Below are 12,380 nucleotides of genomic sequence, written 5' to 3' on the forward strand. Positions count from 1 at the left end.
TGTGGTGCCGTTTTCTCCCGTTACGCTCCTCAGTATATCTCAGTCTCCCAGCTGACTGTGAGGCTGTGATCTCTGTGACCCTTGCGGTGTTGCTGTGCTGCTTGTACTCTGCCTCTGCACTGCGCGGACACGGTGACACGGTGCAAGTCCTATTCAGAAGAGCCTGTAATACCTGGTAATTCCTTTGCAATATCTCTGTTTGCTATCTGTTTGGCACCGGAGTAAATGCAATATTTAAACTAATATTTAGTGGCTCTGTGACCTGTGAATAGGATCCTAGAGGCAGTCTGTGCTATATATGGCACCTGACTATTAACCCTAGTTTCTCTGTTTCTCTGCTGGCGACTGTGCTCCTTGCTCTAATCTGTGAACCAGTGTCCACTGTCTGGACTAGGTTCAAATCACTAGGCTGTGAATGGCCTGATACATAATTTGTTGCTGACTGGTGACTGCTGATCTGTTGATCTTTGAACCAGTTTGCTGCCCCTTGGGGCTTAGAGCACATGACACTACACATGTTAACTGGTGACTGCTGACCTTTGATCTTTGAACCAGACTGAACATCTCGGTGTAATTTGAGCTACTGTGATCTTGTGCTTATCTAAACCTATCTATTGGTGTGACATCTTATTATTATGAAATTAAGAAGTAAACTTAAAGGTGGTAAAAAGAGCAGGAATGAAAATAAAGACGTGGAGATGGCTGAAACAAGCACTCAGACGGTGATTACTAAGGACAAGAAGATCACTGACTTCTTCTGTGACCAAATAGCGGTCACTCAGATACATTCGGATCAAGTTGAGGTAACAGCATCCGTGTGTGATGTGGCGTGTACTTCGCTGGAATTTGATAACAAGAACTCATTGCTGAATCTGTGTTATAGCCTGGAAGGCCAAATTACAGAGTTGGAAAAGCGGAAAGAACCCAGCCCTATTCCAGTGAAGACAGTTGCTGCCCGACCATTTTGGTAACAGAAGGATCTATATCTAATACTCCTCCTATTGCCATCAATGACAGACTTTCCTGCTCTCCCAAACTTACAGGATTAGCGGACAGTCTGGCTGAATTAGGAACTCAAGACAACGTCTCATTAGAAGCAAACTCTGATTGTATGAAATGTAATATTGAAACAAAACTTAAGGATTTGGAGACCCATAACACTACTTCCAGTTTTGCTCTGAAAATTCTTCTGTGATTGTGTTATACTATTGTTTCTCAGGTCAGAAATAACTCAGATGCACTCAAAGACCTGGCAAAGTCTGCGCCAAGTTCTGTGATGGTTGGTAAGATCGCGGGTGAAAAGCTGCCCGCAAATGAGGCGACACCTGTATTGGTAACTGATAATTTGGAATCTACATTAGTTGAAATTATTGCTGGTAGTGAATGTGAGAGTCTGGAAGATTGTCATTTGTCAAAGAGAGAAAGGAGAAGAAGGAAAAATGTGGCTAAAAAAACATACAAGGCTGTTGTAGTGTCTGAAACTGCCCATGAGGTCCCAGAAGGGATAAAATCTAGGACCAAAAGAGGCAGAAATCGAGCTGCAAGGAAAGCCAAAAAGCGTGCTCTAAATAGTGGGAATCTTACTTCTTGGCTCATTGGCACCGATAAGCCTAAAGTAAAAGCCTCTAAAGCACCTGATAAATTGCTTCCAGGGGGGTCAGTTAGTACACCTGATGATAGCTCATTTGTTACCACTGACTCAACTGTTGATAGCTCAGATGAAAGTTTGGATGAATCTGTTGTGTATAATGTGGCTAATAAGAAATCTAAAGTTAAGTTTTCTGATGTGGTTAACAAACTACCCCAGGAAGTATTTACAAACACTAGGAAATCATCAACTGACTCGGCAATTCCACATACAAAGTCGGTCTACCTACCTAACAAACAATTCTCTATAATAGGTAGTACTAAGAAAACAAAAAAAACGATCAATCGAGGTACATTTCTTGCGATCATAAATGCACTACTTCCCTTAAGAATACTTAAATATGGGGATTTTAAGTATGTTGAGCAATGTCAGGGGCTGCTTACTCGAGTCCACTGCTATTCTGAAGCTGTTGTAAGTCTTGTGAGGGAACATAAAAATGAGCTAAAACAATGTGGATACCTGTTGGATGTCAACGAAGAGGGATCTGATGGTTCATCTAATAAACTGAGTCAGAAATATCCCAGCAATCTAAAGCAAACTAATGGCCAAGTGACTGATAACGATATGCTTAAATCACACTGGGAATGGCTATGTTCTTTTTTGCCTATGGTTCAAAACAGAAATTGAGATGATACCTCTCTCATTTCTTGGAATACGAGAGGACACGGTCATCTATTCTCAGAACTGGGCTCTTATGATCTCAAATCCAATGTGCATATTGTCCTCCTATAGGAATCTTGGCTAATGCAAGAGGCAGTGTTTGAGTGTTTCACAGTATATTTTAATCCAGCAAGAAGAGGTGATAAGGGTAGGCCTTTTGGGGGACTGTTAACGCTGATATCCAACCATGTACATGCCTCCAAATGCAAACGGGTTCCTGCTAATCCTAATGTATTGATTGTCGAGATGCATATGCAGTATGGGGTGCGTATGTTATTGATTAATATCTATGACCCTCCGGGCAATGCATTCACTGATGCTATTCAACAGAGTATTTATGAATGTATGCTTGACAAATTCTCATTTGATGGTCTGACCAATATAGTATGTGGTGGTGATCTGAACTCCAATATCCTGTGCTATAATCTGGGAGATATGACAAAAGCAGAAAAATGGTCGACATTTATTAAGGAGATGGAGCTAGTGGTGATGAATGGAAGTTGCTTTGATCATAATAATACTACTCCGACCTGGACTAATGACTGCCATTCTTCTATGCTTGATTTTATATGTATGAATGATAAGCTATTTGACAACATCACTGGCTTCCATATTCTGGCCAATGAATTCAGTGATCATTCCATATTACAATGTACGGCTAGATGGGTGAATAGGATTGCTGCGGTTGATTCATCCAAGGGGATTAATATCTCTAACCGTGGCAATAGAATTTGCTGGTCGGACATCAATTTAACTAAAGCAAAAAAATGGTGCCTAGATATTAATATTGATCATCTTCTCTATCGCTCTGCAGATGATATTTGCATATGGCTATCCAAACATCTACTTGATATCATGCCTACTGGCAGTAAGATTGGTCCCTTTAAGGATAATCCCAATAGAATTAGAGCCTATGATAGGGTAATTAGAGATATGAAAAGGGAGAAGCGTAGAAAGCTCCGCTTGTGTGATTCCAGCAGCAATGATCCCATTCTAATATGTAATGAGAAGAGAAAGATCAGAAACAGACATCGGAATGAGATAAGAAGATATTTGTCCTCTGTGAACAACATCAATTGGCAATATATGGTTCACCTGCTTCTGGATGGAAACACTAGGAAATTTCGGACACGTTTTAGATCCCTGGGTAAAACTGGGAACTCTGAGCAGGCTATTCCTATTAACAGCTACACATGGGTTAGGAATCTTGCCCATAAATTCAAGGGAGATGCTACTACCTTGGTCAAAAGACCTATTGACACTCTATCTATAGTAAGGAAGGATATCCTTATGGTAATTAAGGGACTAAAAACATCTAGAGCGCCTGGGCCTGATGGCCTCTGTAATGTTATTATCAAAGATAATCCAGAGGTTTGGTCCAATATACTGAGGATTATCTTCCAGAAAGTTATTGATACTGGTATTATGCCAATTTCTTGGAAGCTGTCTCACATTATCCCTGTGTTTAAGTCGGGATGCCGGAGCTCACCTGAGAACTATAGGCTCCTTGCTCTTACCTATGTGTCTAGTAAGATCTTCTGTACGATAGTTCTTTGTGAAATAATGAAGTGGATTGACAAGGATCATATTCTCGACAGGGCCCAAACTGGATTTCGCAAAGGATGCTCTATGAGGGATAATATCTTTATAGTAAATACTCTCATTGAACAGGCTAAGGGTAAGAATAGGTTGCCGCTCTTCATGTTATTTGCTGATTTCTCTTCAGCCTTTGACTCAGTTGAGCGGGCAAGATTGTGGACTAAACTGGAGTTGCTTGGTATGCCATCTTATCTTTTATATGTTTGTAAAATGATATACGATGATAGTAAGGCCAGGATACGTATTGACAATGAGGGTTCTCTGTCTGAGCCATTTGCTATTGCTAAAGGGGTCAGACAGGGTTGTACATTGGCACCTACTCTCTACAACCTATTTAAGGCAGATTTCGGTGGAATATTCAAAGCTAAAATGAATGCCTTTCCTAGAATGGGCTCCCAAAAAATTGGCTGGATATGTTATGCAGATGATATTGTTATCTTCGATAACACATATAGTGGCATCTGTAATAGTGCCATTGCTGTATGTGATTATGCGAATGCTAATGGTCTCACTATCAACCTTGGCAAAACCCAGTTCATGGCTGTGGGTCGGAATAGCTGTAAGAAGTTGGGAATACCTTGCTCTTTGGGTGTGATCAGGAAAGTTAACTCCTATAAATACCTGGGTTATGAGCTCTGTGGGGATAGAGGGACTCTTAATAAGTTGGTACAACAGAACAAAAGAGCTAAAGTTATGGCCACACTCACAGCAGTTATGTCCTTCTAAAAAAAAACGGCAGTATATAGCTTGCTTGGAATCATCAATATATATAAACAAAAACTTGTGGCCATGTTTCTGTATGCATTGGAGACTTCTTTTGCGGACTGGTCAGATTGGGCTGATACCACTGAAGGTATCATATGGCGTAGACTGCTGGGTCTGAATAATTATACACCTATACAGGCAGTTCGCTTGGAAGTAGGGCTTATCTCCCTGGCCACTTAAATTTAACATAATAGGGCCAAACTTTATATAAAAATCAAATTTGCACATCCTGGAACTCTCCTACTCATCCTAAAGGAAGGTTTGGAGGAGGCTAAGATGGAGGCTCTTAATAAATTTAAAGAACTCAATTTGCAATTGTTTGAAAAAATCTGCTGGACACCCAGATGGGAACATGGTGAAGGTGTGGTGTTAAAATCCCTAAAAGATGCTATCGAAAAGTGGGACTGGGTGTCTAGCCATGATAAGGTTTCTGCTATGAGCTCCCTGCATACCTTCGCAATGATGCCTTTTTAGCTATAAAGAACCTCAAAGATACCTCCTTCTCATGCCATCACAGTTAAATCGCAGAATCTTCATGGATATTAGACTTAACCGTCTTGATGCCCTAGGGGTTCGCGGAACATGGAGGGGTCTACCGAAGGATAAAAGGATATGTAGACTCTGTGCAATTAATGATAAGGTGGAAACTATAAAACATGTTCTTACCTATTGTTATTCAATGAGTCCTATATATGACAAATGCTTTGCCAAACTTGATTGGGAATCTACTGATATTGAGAGTGAAAACTTTTGGTTGCTCTGTCTCTCCGGGAGGAGTAACTATCTGATTATTGCCATCACTCAGATATGGAAAGTGGCTAAAGAGCGCCTATGTAAATTTGAAGAAGAGGTCAAATTGCTTATGAGTCTTGAGAATACCGATGTCTAGACTTCTGTATTTGGAATTGCTATGTAAAATGCCTAAACCTCTTTTATTGTATATAGTATTTTATGGTTGCGTTTTTCTTTTTATTTTATACTCAATCTATAACTGCTGCTGAATTAATATGTTGGTTTGTTATTATATTTTTCTATATGTATTATTTGTGAAAAGTTCTTTATTTCGCAACTATAACACAAAAAAAAATTATCGGCTGTTCTTACTCAACTTTACACATAAAAAGAAACAGAATAACACAAAAAAACGAAGAAAACATTTTACAGTGATAAAGAATATAAAACAAACTACGTATTTATACATTCAATGCAGCAAAAATATAAAGATAAAGAACTAATTCAATAGAAAAAAAAAAAATCAATTGAACATTCTAAAATCTCACCACATATCACTTTAAATGTTTGTGCCTGGAAAATAGAGCTTAGATTAAAAATGCATCCTCATCGCTAAAATACAAGGAAAAAGAAAGCAACCTAATCTAGTTGATAAACAACCGTTTTTAAATGTATTTATACAATCTCTTACAGTATCCCGTGGGCAGACAAAGACGGATTACCACCTTAGCCTTATCAGGCCTGCTTGATGTAACATCTTGAGTACAGCTATAGCGACAACTGCTTCCTCCCCACTTGATATGCAGACAAAGAATTTCCTCCCATCAAAAACTGCCATATTGTGCACAAATACGCCTAACAAGAGGGATCTGGGAACCTTTAATGCCATACATTCTATCAGGATGGGCTCTCTATTCTGTAGTGCACCCTCCTCCCTACATAAATAACAACCAATGATCTCCACATTTTCTGAAGATCTTACTTGATGAATCTCACTGGTGAGTAGCAGATTCAGTCTATACCGCAAGATGCCCAATAAACATTTGGGAATTTGTTTAAATACCTCAGAATAGCTCCCATTCGCTTTTCTATATGAGTGAGATGGCTTAATAGCTTATATTCACTCATCTTTGTCATTGTTCGTATCCAATCATCTCTAAACCGCATATTTTTAACCTCATTCGGTTGATAAATATGGTCTCTTTGAGACTTCTCAATTCTGCTCAACACTTGATCTGCTCTCACCGTGAACTTGTCCATGGATTCCACTGTTATAGTTTTCAAAATGGCTGCCAAATCCTCATATAATGATGCCAGTTTAGGAATCAAAGTTCTTCTATGCAGGGTCAGAATCCTCCATTCTAATTTACATCTTAATGAAGCAAGACCCAGTTCGAATCTTAAAGCTATTTTTGGAACACAATCTGGCAGACACAGGGCAAACTCCCAGACGCGGGACTCAACTTTTTCACATGCTAGGGCTCTCATGCCAATGGCAAGCTCTATCCCATATCGCAATTTGGGGATCACTTTCATGGTGTAATAAATTAGGAGCAGGGAGATTGAGAACCTGCAAAACTGAGCCTTAATTTTCCTCATCTGAGCTGCAGCCTGGTTCGCTGTAGACAAAATGCGAGCCGTGAGTAGTTAGTGTTCTCCTCTGCATCCAATGTGAAGCCCATATATATGACAATTTGAGTAGGTGTTAGTGTCTGGTTACCCATCTGAAAGCTATAACCCGCCCTCTTTTTAGGAGTGCTGATGAACCTAATGATGTTGGTTTTCTTCTCATTGATACAAAGTTCATTCAGCAGTGAGGATTCGAAAATCGCATCAAGTTTCCATTGCAAAGCAACCTGGGCTCCATCAAGGATGAGAAAGTTGTCTGCATACATAAATTACAGGACAACTAATGTCGAAATCCTTGGTGGTGCCAAGGCTGTCCTTGACAAGCAGTCTCCCAAATCCGACAGGTAGAGATTAAGGCAGGGAGCCAATACATACCCCTGGCAGAGGCCCCTCTCTGCTCCAGAAAGCTCTCTGTCAAAACTCCCTGTCAATTCAATCTGACCTGTAGTATTGTGTGATCATGTAAATTGACCAAAATGGATAACAGATGTCCAGGGATCTGCCAATCCCTTAGCTTACACCACAAAAGGCCCTTGTTAATACAATCAAAAGCCTGTGTGTTATCTATAGCAGCCATAAACAGTGGCAGGCTTCCTGATTTCTCTGACTCCTCTTTCAACCAGCCCACTACTATGCCATTCAATTCCATACACAGCCCCCTGTGGAAGCCGATCTCATACTTCTTCTATCAACCAGACGCTGTGGCCCAGTCAACCAGTTCTCCTAGAAGCAGTCCTGCAAAGATCTTACTTTTGCTATCTAGGAGGGCGATAGGCCAATAGTTATCCAGACTGGCTCTATCTCCCCTCTTATAGATAGGTACTACCACCGCTTTGGACCAGAACTCTGGTGTTTCACATGCTCCCGTCACAGCAAAGTCACATTGGGACTTTCTATAAATATGTCAAAAGTGGGTTACCCACTCACCTTCAGATATCGGGTTACTTGTTGACTATCTTGAAGTTTATTCATTCCATTTATTAGTTCCCAGAAATTCCTTGTGTCATTTGGAATCTGTTAAGCATTCTAGACATGTCTTTGTGGGCCTGAGTGAATTTGTAGCCCCTGACCCAAGCCTGTCTTCATTTTTTCCGATTTACTCGAATATATTGGGTCATGGCCACATCTACTCTGGGTGTGCAAGTCCCTGCGCAGATCTTTCTTTTTACTTTGTATTATAAGATTGTAAGGGTGGGATTTCTGATGGTCCTTTCTCGTTTTTTTTTTACCTTTGGATTATTATTGAATTTACAAGAAATGCTTGAAATAGGGCAGGTTTGAAATTCTCTCTCTAAAGTTTCTTTGTTGTTGTAGAGGTAAAAGTCAGACACTGCTTTATTGTATTTTGTGACATTAACAATATATTTGCAGATTCCATTCCCGCTCTGGTTTACCACTAAGTCTGTTAGCCAAGGTAATTTGTTCCATGGCACTTTGTAGAACATTCGTAGTGTAATCATTTGGTGATCACTCAAGTCTGTCTCTACCACTCTCATTTCCTCACAATGATTCAACAGAGAAGAAGAGAGAGAGCAAAGTAGTCTAGAAATTAGGATTTTCTGCCCAACCTTCATGTTGGTCTGGGTGGGGGGTGTCCCCAGTAACCGAGCAATAAGTAATTCGAAGACTTCGTGTTTAAAAAAACTCCCCCATAGTTTTCCATCACTCAGGAGCCTAGGGTTTAATCCAGATCTCCCCACAGGCTGATCTCCCCTTGTATCTATTGTTGGGAGGCAACAAGCTCATAAGGTCACCTGCTTCTAACACATCACTGCCATTTTTATCACAAAAAAGTCTCAAGTAAATTGCCCACTTGACACAAAATGTGTATTGCTTCAATGCAAGTAGGATTGCTCTAAATATTTACCAACAGTACTGGCCGCAATGCCGGGACACCCTTCAAGTCAACCCTAACTGCCATTAAGCCTTAAATGTCATTAGAGACAACCTCAAACTCCTCCAAAACAGAGTTCTTTACCATTGTATTAAACACCCTGATGGTCTTCCACTCTGGCTACTCTTCGTTATTTGCTGAAAGTCTGCATGACATGCACAATCAAGTGATCCGTTAACCACGCATCCTATAAGAAAATGATATCATAGCTCAAGAATATTTGCTGTCTTTCAATGTTCCCAAGAAGCTATAATAGTCTCATGAATTCCAACTTAGGATATACAGTTTTGAGAGGCTATCAGAATTGACTAGAGTTCCGCTCCATGCTCTCCCAACTTCCTAAAGGAGTGTACAAGAGTCTCTGCCCTCCAATGCCAGTCCTGTGGATCTTTATTGGATTTCTCTATATCTGGCTGGACGAATTTAACCTTCCTGCTACTACCATCAAAGGAGCAGGTGATCTTTACGGGCCTGCGAGAGCCCAAAGCAAAAGACCCTTCACCTGGTGAATGTGCTTCCTCTATGAGTAGTGACTCACCTTGGTACACACTCCTTAGGTCATAGCCCAGTGAGCTCAAAGAGTCGATTTTGGACAGAATCAGTTGCACCACTGTGTTCTATTTAAAGTCTAGCTGGACACAGTCTGTTCTGTCATCATGCAGAACGTACAACCTATCAATGTCCCTTGAACCAAGCAAGCGTAAGTGTGGTATTAAATGCAAGAGATTTATCGCATTTATCCTATTCAGCAATATATCATGGTTTCCCCCTTCCAATCTTTTAAGAAGAAATCTAGTTGTTGGCTCCTGCTCCCTCTGATTCTTTACCGCAGACTTACTAGGCACTCTAGACGATTCTGAGCCCCTAAGCAAATGATCATTCATCTCCTTTCCATTTGCACACCGCATTCAGGCTGCTTCCGGGCACAATCCATCAAATCATTCGTACCACCATGATGATGGGGGCAGCAGTCCATTTGAGAGAGGTATGGATTGTTTTTTTCACACAACCAGACCGTGCATGTGTCTGCCTGCCCCTCAATATGTTCATTGACATATCATTCTTTTTTTAAATTTTATAATTTTAAATATGTTTATTTTTTAACAAGGCAGGAAAAAATAACAAATCCACATATTATCAACATTTAGTATGCATTACTATACGAGTATGCTTCTCCCCCCCACCCTCCTTACGTTCGTCCCATTTTCAAGTTCCCACTCCTCCCTCCTGCTCCTGTGAGGGGCAACCCAATTCTCTAGGACCCTCCTGGACAGCTGGGCTTTGTAGGTCAAAACTGGGAAATCTCGATCAAACTCAAGAACAGGGTTCCAAGTGCTCCAAAAGCGGCGGAGGAGAGCTGCTCTAGCTGCCGTCACTTTTTCTGCAATTAATACATCCCATAGCTTCACCCACCAGAGGGGCAGGAGTGGGCCCTCTACAGATTTCCATATGCGGGCCACCACTATTCTACCCGCCAACAAGCATTGGGACAACAGTTTAGCCTTAGGACCTGTGCGCGGGTAAATCCCGGGAACCGGGGCGCCCAGGAGGATAGGTTCGGGATCTAGAGGGAGTTTTGTTTGCGTAATTTCTGTGATGGCCGCCAAACGCTCTCTCCAGAAACTTTGGGCTTTTGGACAAGTCCACCACAAGTCCACCTGTTTGGCCGTATCATCTCCAGCAGGCTGGGTCCAAAGTATGGTTTATATAGTGAAGTCTTGGAGGGGGTAGTAACAACGCAATAAGATCTTGTAAGCACATTCCCTATTAGTGACACAAGCGGATGCCGATTGGGCGCAGCTCCAGATGTCCACCCAGGATTGGTCCTCTATGGGATGGCCTAGGACTGCCTCCCATTGTGCATGGACCGCGACTTGGAGGTGAGAAAGTCTTTCTGGAGGCGCTTGTATAGCACAGAGATCTTGCCTCGGGTTGGTAGGTCCTTGAGAGTTAGTTCTATGGGGGTGGGGGAGCTGGAGGTATGTAAACCTGTCCTTTTCTTGGAGGTGGAAGGTTTCCTTGCATTGCTCGTAGGAAAGTGGTTGTCCTCCTATGAAAAGCTGCCCCACAGTCTCCAGTCCCCGCTCAATCCAGTTTTCGAAGTTTTGGGGAGCTGCTCCGCGTGAGAAAGCTGAGCCCTCTTGGGATCTTCTTTTACTTCAGGGTTTTGTCCCAAATGGCAATGGTGTGTTTGGTGGCTAATAATAATCCCAGCCATTGCTGTCTCATCGCTGGCGGGATATGGGGGAGAAAATGTAGGGGGAGAGCTAAGCGCAATTGCTCCATGTCCACCCATCTGGGGCGATTAGTGATTGTTTGCCATGCCTGGATGCAAGCTAGTTGGGCTGCCATCTGGTATTTCTGTAAATCTGGGACCCCCACGCCACCAAGTTTTGCATTCCCCAGCATCGTGTCTTTAGGGATCCTGGCCTTTTTCCCCCTCCAGATGAATTGTAGCATTTTCCTCTGTAGGTTCTGTAGTTCTGGAGTGGGAATCATCACAGGGAGGGCGAAACATGCGTACATAAATCTCGGAAGTAGGTTCATTTTACACGCTGTGATCCGGCCCATCAGGGAAATTTCTTGGGTCGTCCAGCATTCCAGCTCTTTAAAGAGCGGGGGAAGTTCCAAGGTAAATGTATGTTGGGCTGGCTGGGATCTGGACCCCCAGGTAACCGATAGCCTTTGTCTTCCATTGTATCGGGCACATTGGGATTAGGTCTTCTCGCTCTCTTGACGATATCCCTATCCCCAGCGCTGCAAACTTGTTGAAGTTAATGGTAAATCCTGTGACCCTTCCATAGCTGTTTAGTTCTGCTAAAGCGTGTGCCATATATACGGGGGTTTGTGATGGTCAGCAGGACGTTGTCCGCATAGAGGGCCAGTTTATGGTGTGAGAAGCCCACTTGGAGACCCTTGACTAGGTGGTTCAGCCTAATCCGTTGGGCAAAGGGCTCCATGATCAAGGCGAATAGAAGTGGGGACAGCGGGCATCCCTGCCTGGTTCCACAGGACAGCATAATGGGGGCCGAAAGGTTGCCATTGATTCTGAGCAGGGTTTTGGGCGATTTATAATTGGCCAGGACCATGGTGCGAAATTCCGGCCCAAATCCGAACGCCTCCAGGGTGAGCCTCAAGAATGTCCAATCCACCTTGTCAAACGCTTTGGTTGCGTCTAGTGCCATGAGCACAATCCCTTGTGAGGTTTGGGAAGCCAGGTCCACCAGGTTTAGGGCTCTGTGGATGTTGTCAGCTGTAGATCGGTTCTTCAGAAAGCCGCTCTGGTCAGGTTGGATTATTTCTGGGAGGATGTGAGATAAGCATGTTGCTAGAATCTTGGTATAAATATTGTCGTCAATGTTAAGAAGAGTGATAGGTCTGTATGAGGCTGGACTTCTCAGGTCCCCTCCAGGTTTAGGTAGAAGGACTGCGATTGACTCTTGCATGGAGGGG

The sequence above is a fragment of the Ambystoma mexicanum genome, chromosome 8 (genome assembly GCF_040938575.1).
Source record: "Ambystoma mexicanum isolate Mex_15411 chromosome 8, UKY_AmexF1_1, whole genome shotgun sequence".
Lineage (NCBI taxonomy): Eukaryota > Metazoa > Chordata > Amphibia > Caudata > Ambystomatidae > Ambystoma > Ambystoma mexicanum.